Consider the following 15,108-nt stretch of genomic DNA (forward strand, 5'->3'; position numbering starts at 1 on the left):
ACTAGAGTGAATGAGGAAAGCAACAGGATGTCTTCTTAATGATTGGGAAACAACCACATGAAGGACCGTGAATTAAAAGAGGAATGGTTTGTTTCAAATCAGGTACAGCAAAAGAAATTAAGAGAACGTAAGGAAGGTTGAAATTGAAAAGGCAAGTAATGGTTTATGTTCATTGGAAACCATCAACAACAAAAGTACAATGAAGAAAGTATTTGAGAAAATACAGAAGATTTCTTCAAATGAAAGGGAGACACTGTCTTCATGATGCCAATAGCACGGAGTGCAACTTTGGCGTTTAACCACATCATCCCTTGGCCTGAAGTCACTGTACTATTTACCCATTTTATAACAGAAAAATACTTCAATGATGAGTGTCATGGAGAATTTCAGCCCCGAATAAAACCATATTCTGAGCAATTGCCACAACAGCTTCTATGACATGACTTTATAAAACATCCCAAGGCATGTCATAGGAGCTTTATAGAGTAAAATTTGATACTGAGTATTGAAAGAGATCCGAAGGTAGATTGATTAAAACCTCATCAAAGAGGTAGATTTTAAGGACTGTTTTGAAGGAGGAAAGAATGATGCAGAGGTTCAGCAAGGTAATTCTATAAAGCTTAGGCTCCAAGAAGTTGAATGTAAAGCTGTCGATGATGGAACAGCACAAATTGTGTTGAGAGGCTGGAATGAAAGGCGTAAATGTGCCTAGAGGGGCTATGAGTTCGACATTGTCAGGGGATGTGCATGGGTGTTGCCAGGTCAGGGAGGGATATGAAAGCCAGGACAGCAATGTGAAAACCAAGGCACTGCTTAACTGTGAGCCATTGTAGATCAGAGTGCGCAGAGAAAGTTGGGTGAATGGAACTTGGTGCGTGTTAAGACAGAGTCAACGGACTTTTAAATGATGCCATGTTAAAGAAAAGGAGAACTTGGGAGGCCAACTTGATATTCATAAGAATGGTCATGTTCAGAGTTAATCAATGCGGTCGGGTTTCAAAACTAACGGACTTACCTGGGGCCAAATGTTGTGGATGTGAAAATAAGTAGACTTTGTGACATCAGGCCTATGTGGCCGGAATTTAAACTCTGGGTCAAAATAACAAAGGGTACAACGAAAACCAGTAGCTAGCAAGCAGACGTCCTTTCAAGGACCAAAGATAATGGCTTCGTTCTGCACGAGATTTAATAGATGGAAACTGTCCGGTTATGTAGAGACAGTGGAAGAAATGCATGAGGGGTTGGTGAGATAGACCTGGGCATTGCCACCATGTATGTGGAAAGTGCAGTGCATTCACATGATATTGCTCTGGGGCAGTGTTCAGATGAGAAAAGGAGTGGGATTTTACTGATTTGGCCAGACCTAGGTGATTCACACCCACAGCCATGCTGTCAAAGATTTGTGGATGCCAGAAAAACTGAACTTGACTGTTTGCAGTAAATGTACAGCATTTCAGATGTCACTTGATCCTGCAGATTGACTCCCTAGAATCTGCTTGTCAAATGATTTATATGGCTAAAAGGTTCAAGTATGAGTTTGCGCTGTGGAACTCATCTCGCACCGAAACTGGCCAGTTGTTATATCAAGATTTGGAGAAAGTATTAGTTTTTTGAAGAATGTTCTGATACAGAGAGAGAGACTAATAGTTTCTTGAGAAATCGTGGGGCATTGGCCAGGAAGTTAAACAAACAGTGGGGGGGAAAAAAACCTTGACCTGAATCCTATGTTAAGTATATAATGGATTAGTTCGACAGTGAGGATATCAAAAGATATTCTCATTTTTAAGATGAGACGCTCGGGACAATTTGGGTAGGATGCACTTCTTGAAGCGACCAGAAAGGTACAGAATTATCCATTGGATGTGAAAAATTTGAAATGAAGACAAAACTTTTTGAGGCTGGGGTGGGGAAGAAATGAAGGTCCGATTTTGCTCCTTCAACCTCTCCCATGACAAAATGCACTTGTATAAGAATGGTGACTATAAGATTGGTGACGGCACTTAAATGAAGAAAAATCAACATGGACATTTGTTCTGCTGTATATATAACATTAACATTCAATCTCTTGGCAAGGATAATGTGACAGGGCATTTGAAAAGCCAAGTTATTGTAATTTGAATTAAGAGATCAGGCTGTAGAACCTGAGATCAATCTCAGAATAAAATGTAACAACAGCGATAGATGAGGAACCTCTTCACTCACAGAGAGGTGAACTTTGTAATTCTGTACTCCAGAAAATGTGGCGCCTCAGCCAAGAAGTATGCTCAGAACGGGGATTGACATGCTGGGGTAGTCAGTGAAGCACTATTAATGTCACAGGATTAGTAATCTGGAGGCCTGGGACAATGCTGTAGAGTATAGGCGTAAATTCCACTGTAACAGCTGATGGAATTTGAATTCAGTTCAATATAATTTTGGGGGTAGGTAGGAATGTGGAGCCGACATTGCAGTCAAGTCAGCCACGACCTTATTGAATGGTGAAGCAGGCTTGAGGGGGCCAGTTATCCAACACATGCTCAAATTGATATAATCATAAACAAAGCTGGTCTCAGTGACGGTTACACTGTCACTGTTAAACTATTCACTGTTATAAAAACTTGACTCATTCACCGATGTTCTTTAAGAAAGGAGCTCTGCCATTCTTATTTGATCTCACCTCCATATGACTCCAGATCCACAATAATGTGGTTGACACTTAACTGCACTCTGAAATAGTCAAACAATTTGGAGGAACTATGGATGGGCAGCAAATCCTGTCCTTGCTATTCCTGCTCCTTGTTGCTATGACTGTACATGCTTTAACATATTAACCAATTTCCTCTTTGAATCCGTTTGAGGAGCAGTGTATATTTTGTATTGCTTGGTGATTCTCTAAGTATCTGATGGGTTTTGCATAGTTCCTTCTACCTTCTAAATGTGAGCCCCTTCCAGTGTTTAACCTTTTAAGGTAGGCAATCGTTCTCAAACCTTTTTGATTGAATGCCTACATATTAATAGCAATCACTAACCTATCTATTATTAATTGCATATTCATAATACAAAGGGCTACGTGTAAAGAAGTGTTCTAATCATCTTTTTAAAAAGCTCCTTCCTGACGCTTATCATGGAGATGAGATTAGATTCCCTACAGTGTGGAAACAGGCGCTTCAGCCTAAGAAGTCCACACCGGCCCTTGTAGCATCCCACCCACACCCATCCCCCTATCACCGACACACCACCCTGAACACCATGGGAAATTTAGCATGCCCAATCCACCAAGTCAGCGCATCTTTGGACCGTGGGAGGAAACCGGAGCACCCGGAGGAAACCCACGCAGACACGGGGAGAATGTGCAAACTCCACACAGACAGTTACTTGAGGCTGGAATCGAACCCGGGTACTAGGTGCTGTGAGGCTGCAGTGCTAACCCGCTGAGCCACTGTGCTGCCCCGATGTGTGTATTTGCTTCCAACTGTGATATCTGTTAGTCCCTGGACTGGTGTTTGATACGGGCACTCATAATGTATATCCACTTTATCCAAATGCTCTTCTATTGTTAGCCTGATAAATCAAGAAAAGGGCTGGATCCTTTTGTATATTTTTCACATCACATATTCATGATTTACATATAGTTGAGAGTTTCAAACTGCAATAATTAAACATGCATGATAGATAAAAGCATTCCAGAATTGTTTCGACTTGATGATAAATAGTGAATATCTTTTCTTGACTGCAGCTTTCCCGCCTATCAGTGCAGAAAGGCAGTGCTTAGCAAGGTTGGATGAGGAATATTACTGTTCCAATTAGTTACATTTAATTTATCACCATTGAAGCTCGCGTTAGTTAGTATGCTTTTTTCCAATATATTTAATCTGTAGTTATGACAGATGATTTGGTTTGTAGATCTCCAATTACCTCTCTACTGTAGAACCCAGTTTTGAAACAATTGATATAAGGCACTTATTGTACTGTCACTGATGCTGTCATTATACTACCAGAGTATGGCTGTAATGCTGAATTACTTTAGCCTGCCTTCATGAAGCAATGCAATCTTTCCTAGATAAGGATGAGGGGAAGGTGCACATAAAAGACTGATTTATAAAATTGAGATTCATGGAATATATAGGTCACTATCAAATTTGGTTAAAAAAGATGGCTGAAGGACAGAAGCAGCAAGTTATGATAAATAGATGAGAAGATCGCTATTAGCAGTTTCCCAAGTATTAGGACACTGATTTTTGGAGATAGATACATGATTTGAATTTGGGAATATGGCATACAGAAGGCCCTTCAGCCAATCAAGTCTATGCAAACCTAACTGCACTAATCCCACTTTGCAGCACTTGGAGAATAACCTTTAATTTCATGTGCTCATCCCAGTACTTTTCTACAAGTTGTGAGCTCTCTTGTCTCAACGACCCTTCTGGGTAGTGCATTCCAGATTACCACCACCCTCTGGGTAAAAATATTTTTCCTCAAATCCCCTCTACATCTCCTGCCCTTCACCTCATAATTGTGTCTCCTTGTTATTGACCCTTCAACTAAGGATACAGCTGCTTGCTGACCTTGCCCCTCCTAATCTTCTGCACCTCAGTCACGTCCCTCCTCAGCCTTCTCTGCTCTAAAGACGACAAACTGAGCTTATCCAGCCAGTCTTCATAGCTGAAGTGCTCCGCCCCAGGCAATATCCGAGTGAATAATCTCTGCACCCTCTCCAATTCAATCACATCCTTCCAACAGCATGGTGATGAGAACTGCATACAGTATTCCAACTTTGGCTTAACCAAAGTTCTATACAATTCCAACTTAACCTTCCAGCTGAAACCATCTGTGCCATGACTGATAAAGGCAAGTTCTCAGCACGCATTCTTAATCATCGTGTTAACCTGTCCTGCCACCTTCAAGGATAATGGGAACTGCAGATGCTGGAGAATCCAAGATAATAAAATGTGAGGCTGGATGAACACAGCAGGCCAAGCAGCATCTCAGGAGCACAAAAGCTGACGTTTCGGGCCTAGACCCTTCATCAGAGAGGGGGATGGGGTGAGGGTTCTGGAATAAATAGGGAGAGAGGGGGAGGCGGACCGAAGATGGAGAGAAAAGAAGATAGGTGGAGAGAGTATAGGTGGGGAGGTAGTGAGGGGATAGGTCAGTCCAGGGAAGACGGACAGGCAAAGGAGGTGGGATGAGGTTAGTAGGTAGATGGGGGTGCGGCTTGGGGTGGGAGGAAGGGATGGGTGAGAGGAAGAACAGGTTAGGGAGGCAGAGACAGGTTGGACTGGTTTTGGGATGCAGTGGGTGGGGGGGGAAGAGCTGGGCTGGTTGTGTGGTGCAGTGGGGGGAGGGGACGAACTGGGCTGGTTTAGGGATGCGGTGGGGGAAGGGGAGATTTTGAAACTGGTGAAGTCCACATTGATACCATTAGGCAGCAGGGTTCCCAGGTTCCCTCCTGCAGTGCCACAATGAATCGCAACAGACAACTGCACCTCCCAGTCGCAAACCACTTCCACTCCCCCTCCCATTCTTTAGATGACATGTCCATCATGGGCCTCCTGCAGTGCCACAATGATGCCACCCGTAGGTTGCAGGAACAGCAACTCATATTCCGCCTGGACTCTTTAATTTTACATCCTCAAAGACATTTAGCAGGGATAGCGTGGATTATAGAGTGAGTTGAGTAGATTGTTTCATTATTAATTCTTTACTAAATTTGATTTATATTACATTTTTAGACCACATCAGGTGAAGATGTGTGTGATTTCACCAAGGTGCTGAAAAATAACTTCAGATCAAAGAAATACTTTGCCAAACATCCTCGCTTGGGTTATTTACCACTACAAACAGTCCTAGAAGGTGAGAACCTTGAGATGTAAGTTTATTGATGTGAGATTTACTAATGTATCAATGCCCATTTGGGGGTTGACAAATATTGCCGCATTATTCATTCTGCAGCTTAGCAGGAGAGTGAGGTTGTCCATTTGCGCATATATCAGAAGTACACAATACAAAAACAAGGGGGGCTTAACTGATATCATTGGTCCTCTCGCCTTGAAAGCAGTGTAGTTACTCGGAGTGCATCTGCTGTGGACTTGTTGATACTGTCACTAACGTGCAACCTTCCTTGATATCTTTCTCTGTCCTCCAGTTCTGTCTTTAAAAACTACAATCAATTACCCTCTCCTCAAAAGAAAAGAACCTTTGGCTGAACATAGAACAAAGAACAGTACAGGCCTTCAGCCCGCAATGTTGTGCCGACCTATTATCCCACTCAGATCAAACTACCCTGCATACCCTTCATTTTACTATCCTTCATGTGCCTATCCAAGAGTCGCTTAAGAGTCTCTAAATGTATCTGACTCCACTCCCACTGCCAGCAGTGCATTCCACACACTCTCTGTGTAAAGAACCTACCTCTGACATCTCCCCTATTCCTTCCTCCAGTCACCTTAAAATTTCTCCCCCTCGTAATAGTCATTTCTGCTCTGGGAAAAAATCTCTGACTATCCACTCCAGCTATGCCTCTCATCATCTTGCATACCTCTACCAAGTCACCTATCATTCTTCTTTGCTCCAATGAAAAAAGTCCTCGCCCCCTCAACCCTACCTCATAAGACGTGCCGTCCATTCCATGCAGCATCCTGCTAAATCTCCTCTACACCCCCTCTAAAGCTTCCACATCCTCCCTATAATGAAGCGACCAAAACTGAAGGCAATATTCCAAGCGCTGCTCCATCCCCACGAACTAATGCTCTATCCCAAATCCCTTTCCTCTTGATGCTTCAAATTCCTTGCTGTCTTTCGTGTAATTTCATATTTGAATTCACCTGAACAAATTTCACCTGCAGCCCTGACCCACTAACAGCGATTTGCCCCCTCTGTCCTGACCCGCTCACAGTGATTTGCCCCCTCTGTCCTGACCCGCTCACAGTGATTTGCCCCCTCTGTCCTGACCTGCTTACAGCGACTTGCCCCCTCTGTCCTGACCCGCTCACAGCGACTTGCCTCTGCAGCCATGACCCGCTCCCAGCGACATGCCCTTGCAGTCCTGACCCGCTCCCAGCGACATGCCCTTGCAGTCCTGACCCGCTCCCAGCGACATGCCCTTGCAGTCCTGACCCGCTCCCAGCGACATGACTCTGCAGTCCTGACCTGCTCCCAAGTCAGCGACTTCGATCTTGTGGCCATTTCAGAGACATGGATGGAGCAGGGTCAGGAATGGATGTTGCAGGTTCCAGGGTTTAGATCTTTCATTAAGGTAAGGGAAGGTGGTAAAAGAGGGGGAGGTGTGGCTTTGTTGGTGAAAGACAGATCAGAGTAAACCGGTTGATGTCGTGTATATGGATGTCAGCAAGGTGTTTGATAAGGTTCCCCACAGTAGGCTATTTTGCAAAATGCAGAGGAATGGGATTGTGGGAGATATAGCAGTTTGGATCGGAAATTGGCTTGCTGAAAGAAGACAGAGGGTTGCAGTTGGTGAGAAATGTTCATCCTGGAGACCAGTTACTAGTGGTGTACCGCAAGGGGCGGTGTAGGGTCCACCGCTGTTTGTCATTTTTTTAAATGACCTGGATGAGGGCACAGAAGGATGGGTTCGTAAATTTGCAGACGACACGAAGGTCGGTGGAGTTGTGGATAGTGATGAAGGATGCTGTAGGTTGCAGAGAGACATAGATAAGCTGCAGAGCTGGGCTGAGAGGTGGCAAATGGTGTTTGATGCAGACAAGTGTGAGGTGATGCACTTTGGTAGGAGTAACCGAAAGGCAAAGTTCTGGGCTAATGGTAAGATTCTTTGTATTGCAGATGAGCAGAGAGATTTTGGTGTCCATGTACACAGATCCTTGAAAGTTGCCACCCAGGTTGACAGGGCTGTTAAGAAGGAATACAGTGTTTTACCTTTTGTTGACAGAGGGATCGAGTTCCGGAACCAAGAGCTTATGGTGAAGCTGTACAAAACTCTGGTGCGGCCGCACTTGGAGTATTTTGTACAGTTCTGGTCGCTGCATTATAAGAAGGATGTGGAAGCTTTGGAAAGGGTGCAGAGGAGATTTACTAGGATGTTGCCTGGTATGGAGGAAAGGCTGAGGGACCTGAGGATGTTTTTGTGAGAGAAGAAGAAGGTTGAGAGGTGACAATTGAAACATATAAAATAATCAGAGGGTTAGATAGGGTGGATATGAGAGCGTTTTTCCTAGGATGGTGACGGTGAGCACGAGGGGGCACAGCTTTAAATTGAGGGGTGAAAGATATAGGACAGACGTCAGAGGTAGTTTCTTTACTCAGAGTAGTAAGGGAATGGAATGCTTTGCATGCAACGGTAATAGATTTGCCAACTTCAGGTACATTTAAGTCATCATTGGATAAGCATATGGACGTACATGGAATAGTGTAGGTTAGATGGGTTTCAGATCGGTATGACAGGTCGTCACAACATCGAGGGCCAAAGGACCTGTGCTGTGCTGTAATGATCTATGTTCTATGAACGTATAACGGTGGCTGAAAGAACTTTTGAGAAGGACTCGTCTTTTGAGGTGGTATGGACTGAGGTTGCCGAGGAAGGGTTATCGACTGAGTCAGTATGGGTGGAAGTTAGGAACAGCAAGGGAGCAGCCACCTCACTGTGGGTGTTCTACAGACCCCCAAATCACAGTAGGGAGATCGAAGAACTCACTGGCTGGCCTATTGTTGAAAAGTGCAAACGTAGCAGGGTTGTTGTTATGAGTGACTTCAACTTTCCCGATGTAGATTGGAACCTCCTTCGTGCAGATGGTTTGGATGGAGCCGTTTTTGTCAGGTGTGTTCAGGAGGGTTTCCTTACTCAGTATGTGGACAGGCCAACGATGGGGGAGGCCATTTTGGATTTGGTGCTCGGCAATGAGCCAAGACAGGTGTCAGATCTCGTGGTGGGAGAACACTTTGGCGACAGTGACCACAACAGCCTGACATTTACCATAGCCATGGAAAGGGAAAGGAGCAGTTACCAGGGGAAGATATTTAACGGGGGAAAAGGAAACTATGACGCTATCAGACAGGAGTTGGGAAGTAGAGATTGGGAGCAATTGTTCCACAGAAAGGGCACAGCAGACATGTGGAGGCGGTTTAAGGAGCAGTTGTTGCGAGTGATGTATAAATTTGTTCCTCTGAGACAGGTAAGAAGGGGTAAGATTAAAGAACCTTGGATGACGGGTACAGAGGTGCTTCTTGTCAAAAAGCAAAAGGCAGCGTTCGTAAGGTGGAGGAAGCAAGGGTCCAGCACAGCTTTAGAGGATTACAGGCTTGCTCGGAAGGAGCTCAAAAGTGGACTGAGGAGGGCCAGGAGGGGGCAGGAAAAAGGCTTGGCAGGAAGGATTAGGGCGAACCCGAAGGCATTTTACTCATACGTGAGGAATAAGAGAATGATCAGGGAGAAGGTAGGGCTGATCAGGGATAGCATAGGGAACTTGTGCGTGGAGTCTGAGCAGATAGTGGAAGCCCAAAATGAGTTTTTTGCTTCGGTTTTCACTAAGGAAAGGGACGTTGTTGTGAATGAGAACTTTGAGGAGCAGGAAAACAGGCTTGAACAGATCAAGATTGAGGAAGTTGATGTGCTGGAATTTTGGCAAACATTAAGATTGATAAGTCCCCAGGGCCAGATCAGATTTATCCTAAGTTGCTCCGGAAAGCGAGAAAGGAGGTTGCTAAGCCGCTGGCCAAGATCTTTGCTTGCTCGTTTTCCATGGGAGTCGTATCGGAAGATTGGAAGGAGGCAAATGTTGTTCCTTTTTGCAAGAAAAGGAATAGGGAAATCCTTGAAAATTACAGACCAGTCAGTCGTCCGTCTTAGGTCTGCGGTCAACAAGATTTTGGAGAGAATTCTGAGGGATAGGATTGATGACTATTTGGAAAAGCATAGCATGATTAAAGGGAGTCAGCATGGCTTTGTGAGGGGCAGGTCATGCCTTACAAATCTTATTGCGTTCTTTGAGGAAGTCACGAGACAGGTTGACGAGGGTCGAGCAGTGGATGTGGTGTACATGGACTTGAGCGAGGCATTTGATCAGGTTCCCCATGGCAGGCTCATTCATAAAGCCAGGAGGTATGGGATACAGGGTGATTTAGCTGTCTGGATTCAGAATTGGTTGGCTGACAGGAGGCAGAGAGTGGTTGTAGATAGTAAGTATTCTGCCTGGAGGTCAGTGCTGAGTGGTGTCCCGCAAGGCTCTGTTCTTGGGCCTCTGCAGATTGTAGTTTTTATGAATGACTTGGACGAGGAGGTTGAGGGGTGGGTGAGTATGTTTACTGATGACACAAAGGTTGGAGGTGCCGTTGATAGTATTGAGGGCGATTGCAGGCTTCAGCGAGACATTGACAGTATGCAGAGCTGGGCTGAGAAATGGCAGATGGAGTTCACCCTGTATAAATGCGAAGTGATGCATTTTGGAAGGTTGAACTTAAATGCTGAATATAGGATTAAAGGCAGGATTCTCGGCACTGTGGAGAAACAGCGGGATCTTGGTGTTCAAGTGCATAGCTCACTCAAAGTTGCCACACAAGTGGATAAGGTTGTTAAGAAGGCATATGGTGTTTTGGCTTTCGTTAACAGGGGGATCGAGTTTAAGAGCCGTGAGGTTATGCTGCAGCTGTACAAAACCCTGGTGAGACCACACTTGGATTATTGTGTCCAGTTCTGGTCGTCCTGTTATAGGAAAGATGTGGAGGCTTTGGAGAGGATGCAAAGGAGGCTTTCCAGGAGCTGCCTGGACTGGAGGGCTTGTCTTACGAGGAGAGGTTGACTGAGCTTGGACTTTTCTCTCTGGAGAGAAGGAGGAAGAGAGGTGACCTGATCACAAGATAATGAGAGCCATGGATAGAGTCGATAGGCAGAGACTTTTCCCCAGGGCAGGTTTGCCTGCCTCGAGGGGTCATAGTTTTAAGGTGGTCGGAGGAAGGTATAGAGGAGACGTCAGAGGGAGGTTCTTCACCCAGAGAGTTGTGAGCGCATGGAATGGTTTACCAGTGGTAGTCGTGGAAGCGGAGTCGGTAGTGACATTTAAGCAACTCCTGGACATGCACATGGACAGCAGTGAATTGAGGGGAATGTAGGTTAGGTTATTTTATTTTTGGATTAGGAATATTCCACGGCACAACATCGTGGGCTGAAGGGCCTGCACTATGCTGTGCTTTTCTATGTTCTATGTAGTTATAATCAGAGGCAGTGTAGTTAGGGGAATGAACACTGTTCGTTGTGACTAGGATCGAGAGTCTCGAAAGTAGTGTTGCCTGCCTGGTGCCCAGGTTCAGGATATTCCATCTCGGCAACAAAGGAACTTGAAGTGGGAGGAGTAGAAATCCAGCTATCGTGGTACACACATGTACCATTGATATGGAAGAAAGAGGAAAGAGGTTCTGCTGAGGGATTATGAGCACCGAGGTGCTGAATGAGAAAGCAGAACCTGAAAGGTTATAATCTCTGGATTCTTATCTGAGCAATTTGGCACGGTGTGAACAAAATTAAAGATGTAAATGCATTGTTCAAATGGTGGCATGGCAGAAAGGTGTTTGAATTCATGGGACATGGGCATCGCTTTGGGGAAGGAGGGAGTTGTTCTGGTGGTACAGACTCGATCAGAATCATTTTGGGACAAGTGTCCTGGCAAAAGACATAGATAATAAAATGTGAGGCTGGATGAACACAGGAGGCCAAGCAGCATCTCAGGAGCACAAAAGCTGACGTTTCGGGCCTAGACCCTTCATCAGAGAGGGGGATGGGGACAGGGAACTGGAATAAATAGGGAGAGAGGGGGAGGAGGACCGAAGATGGAGAGTAAAGAAGATAGGTGGAGAGAGTGTAGGTGGGGAGGGAGGGAGGGGATAGGTCAGTCCAGGGAAGACGGACAGGTCAAGGAGGTGGGATGAGGTTAGTAGGTAGCTGGGGGTGCAGCTTGGGGTGGGAGGAAGGGATGGGTGAGAGGAAGAACCGGTTAGGGAGGCAGAGACAGGTTGGACTGGTTTTGGGATGCAGTGGGTGGGGGGGAAGAGCTGGGCTGGTTGTGTGGTGCAGTGGGGGGAGGGGACGAACTGGGCTGGTTTAGGGATGCGGTGGGGGAAGGGAAGATTTTGAAACTGGTGAAGTCCACATTGATACCATATGGCTGCAGGGTTCCCAGGCGGAATATGAGTTGCTGTTCCTGCAACCTTCGGGTGGCATCATTGTGGCAGTGCAGGAGGCCCATGATGGACATGTCATCAAGAGAATGGGAGGGGGAGTGGAAATGGTTTGCGACTGGGAGGTGCAGTTGTTTTTTGCGAACTGAGCGGAGGTGTTCTGCAAAGCGGTCCCCAAGCCTCCACTTGGTTTCCCCAATGTAGAGGAAGCCGCACCGGGTACAGTGGATGCAGTATACCACATTGGCAGATGTGCAGGTGAACCTCTGCTTGATGTGGAATGTCATCTTGGGGCCTGGGATGGGGGTGAGGGAGGAGGTGTGGGGACAAGTGTAGCATTTCCTGCGGTTGCAGGGGAAGGTGCCGGATGTGATGGGGTTGGAGTGCAGTGTGGAGCGAACAAGGAGTCACGGAGAGAGTGGTCTCTCCCGGAAAGCTGACAGGGGAGGGGATGGAAAAATGTCTTGGGTGGTGAGGTCGGATTGTAAATGGCGGAAGTGTCGGAGGATAATGCGTTGTATCCGGAGGTTGGTAGGGTGGTGTGTGTGAACGAGGGGGATCCTCTTGGGGCGGTTGTGGCGGGGGGCGGGGTTGTTGATGGGATGTTAGTTAAAATATCCCCCACCCCCTCCTCCTTTCTCCCCCACCCCCACTTCCGTCTGTTTGCCCCCACCCTCCTCCTTCCCCCCCCCACCCCCGTCCACCTCCTCCCCCCCCCACCCCCGTCTCCTCCCCCCCCCACCCACGTCCTCCTCCCCCCCACCCCCGTCCTCCTCCCCCCCCCACCCTTCCCCCCCCCCACCCCCGCCTCCTTCCCCCCCCACCCCCGTCTCCTTCCCCCCCCACCCCCGTCCTCCTTCTTCCCCCCCACCCCTGTCCTCCTTCTCCCCCCCCACCCCCGTCCTCCTTCTCCCCCCCCCACCCCTGTCCTCCTTCGCCCTCCCCCACCCCGTGTCTCCTTCCCCCACCCCGCCCCTCCTCCTCCTTCCCCCCCCGCCCCTCCTCCTCCTTCCCCCCCCACCCCTCCTCCTTCCCCCCCCCACCCCTCCTCCTTCCCCCCCCCACCCCCGTCCTCCTTCCCCCCCCCCCACCCCCGTCCTCCTTCCCCCCCACCCACCCCGTCCTCCTTCCCCCCCACCCACCCCGTCCTCCTTCCCCCCCCCCCACCCCCGTCCTCCTTCCCCCCCCCCCACCCCCCGTCCTCCTTCCCCCCCCCCCCACCCCCGTCCTCCTTCCCCCCCCCCACCCCCGTCCTCCTTCCCCCCCCCCACCCCGTCCTCCTTCCCCCCCCCCCCACCCCCGTCCTCCTTCCACCCCCACCCCCGTCCTCCTTCCACCCCCACCCCCCGTCCTCCTTCCACCCCCGTCCTCCTTCCACCCCCGTCCTCCTTCCACCCCCGTCCTTGTCCTCCTTCCACCCCCGTCCTCCTTCCACCCCCGTCCTCCTTCCACCCCCCAGCATCCTCCCCCTTCCCCCCCCCCACCCAGCTTCCTCCTCCTTTCCCCCCCCCCACCCTCTCCTCCTTCCCCCCCCCGCCCACCCTCTCCTCATTCCCCCCCAAACTCTCCTCCTTCCCCCAACCCCTGTTCTCATTCTCCCCCCTCCTCCTTTTCCCCCCCACCCCCTCCTCCTTTTCCCCCCCACCCCCTCCTCCTTTTCCCCCCCACCCCCTCCTCCTTTTCCCCCCCACCCCCTCCTCCTTTTCCCCCCCCCACCCCTCCTCCTTTTCTCCCCACACCCCCTCCTCCTTTCCCCCCCACCCCACTCCTCTGTTTGCCCCCCACCCCCGTCCTCCTTCCCCCCCCCACCCCCGTCCTCCTTCCCCCCCCCCCACCCCCGTCCTCCTTCCCCCCCCCACCCTTTCCCCCCCACCCTTTCCCCCCCACCCCCGTCTTCCTTTTCCCCCCCACCCCGTCTTCCTTTTCCCCCCCCACCCCGTCTTCCTTTTCCCCCCCACCCCGTCTTCCTTTTCCCCCCCACCCCGTCTTCCTTTCCCCCCACCCCACCTCCGTCCTCCTCCCCCACCCCACCCCGGTCCTCGTTCCCCCCCCCCCCCACACCCGTCCTCCTTCCCCCCCCCCCCACACCCGTCCTCCTTCCCCCCCCCCACACCCGTCCTCCTTCCCCCCCCCACACCCGTCCTCCTTCCCCCCCCACCCCCCGTCCTCCTTCCACCCCCGTCCTCCTTCCACCCCCGTCCTCCTCCCCCTCCCCCCCCAGCTTCCTCCCCCTCCCCCCCCAGGCTTCCTCCCCCTCCCCCCCCAGCTTCCTCCCCTCCTCCCCCAGCTTCCTCCCCCTTCCCCCCCACCCACCCTCTCCTCCTTCCCTCCCCCCACCCTCTCCTCCTTCCCCCCCCCTCTCTCCTCCTTCCCCCCCCTCTCCTCCTTCTCCCCCCCCACCCACCCTCTCCTCCTTCCCTCCCCCCCCCACCCTCTCCTCCTTCCCCCCCCCCTCTCTCCTCCTTCCCCCCCTCTCCTCCTTCTCCCCCCCCACCCTCTCCTCCTTCTCCCCCCCACCCTCTCCTCCTTCCCCCCCACCCTCTCCTCCTTCCCCCCCCACCCTCTCCTCCTTCCCCCCCACCCTCTCCTCCTCTTCCCCCACCCTCTCCTCCTCTTCCCCCACCCTCTTCCTCCTCTTCCCCCACCCTCCTCCTCCTCTCCCCCACCCTCCTCCTCCACTCCCCCACCCTCCTCCACTCCCACACCTCCCTCCTCCTCCTCCTCCACTCCCCCACCCTCCTCTCCCCTCCCCACCCTCCTCCTCCACTCCCACACCCCTCCTCCTCCTCCTCCTCCACTCCCCCACCCTCCTCCTCCTCTCCCCCACCCTCCTCCTCCTCCTCTCTCCCCCACCCTCCTCCTCCTCCTCCTCTCCCCCACCCTCCTCCTCCTCCTCCTCTCCCCCACCCTCCTCCTCCTCCTCTCCCCCACCCTCCTCCTCCTCCTCCCCCCCCACCTCCTCCTCCTCCTCTCCTCCTCCTCCTCCTC

At 50.2% G+C, this 15,108-nt stretch overlaps 1 protein-coding gene across 14 annotated transcripts in view; it reads left to right on the plus strand.

Moving 5' to 3' along the window:
- LOC132210854 (utrophin-like) overlaps nucleotides 1-15,108 on the plus strand; it is a 247,310-nt gene that overhangs the window by 27,094 nt on the left and 205,108 nt on the right. For 11 of the 14 annotated variants that reach the window (XR_009447033.1, XR_009447031.1, XR_009447026.1 and 8 more), the window contains one exon: nucleotides 5,712-5,832. The exons of the other annotated variants lie outside the window; for them this stretch is intronic. The gene's annotated coding sequence lies outside the window, so the exon portion shown is untranslated. The remainder of the gene's footprint in view (nucleotides 1-5,711; nucleotides 5,833-15,108) is intronic. 14 annotated transcript variants of the gene reach the window in all.

Source organism: Stegostoma tigrinum, chromosome 21, assembly GCF_030684315.1.
Source record: "Stegostoma tigrinum isolate sSteTig4 chromosome 21, sSteTig4.hap1, whole genome shotgun sequence".
NCBI lineage: Eukaryota > Metazoa > Chordata > Chondrichthyes > Orectolobiformes > Stegostomatidae > Stegostoma > Stegostoma tigrinum.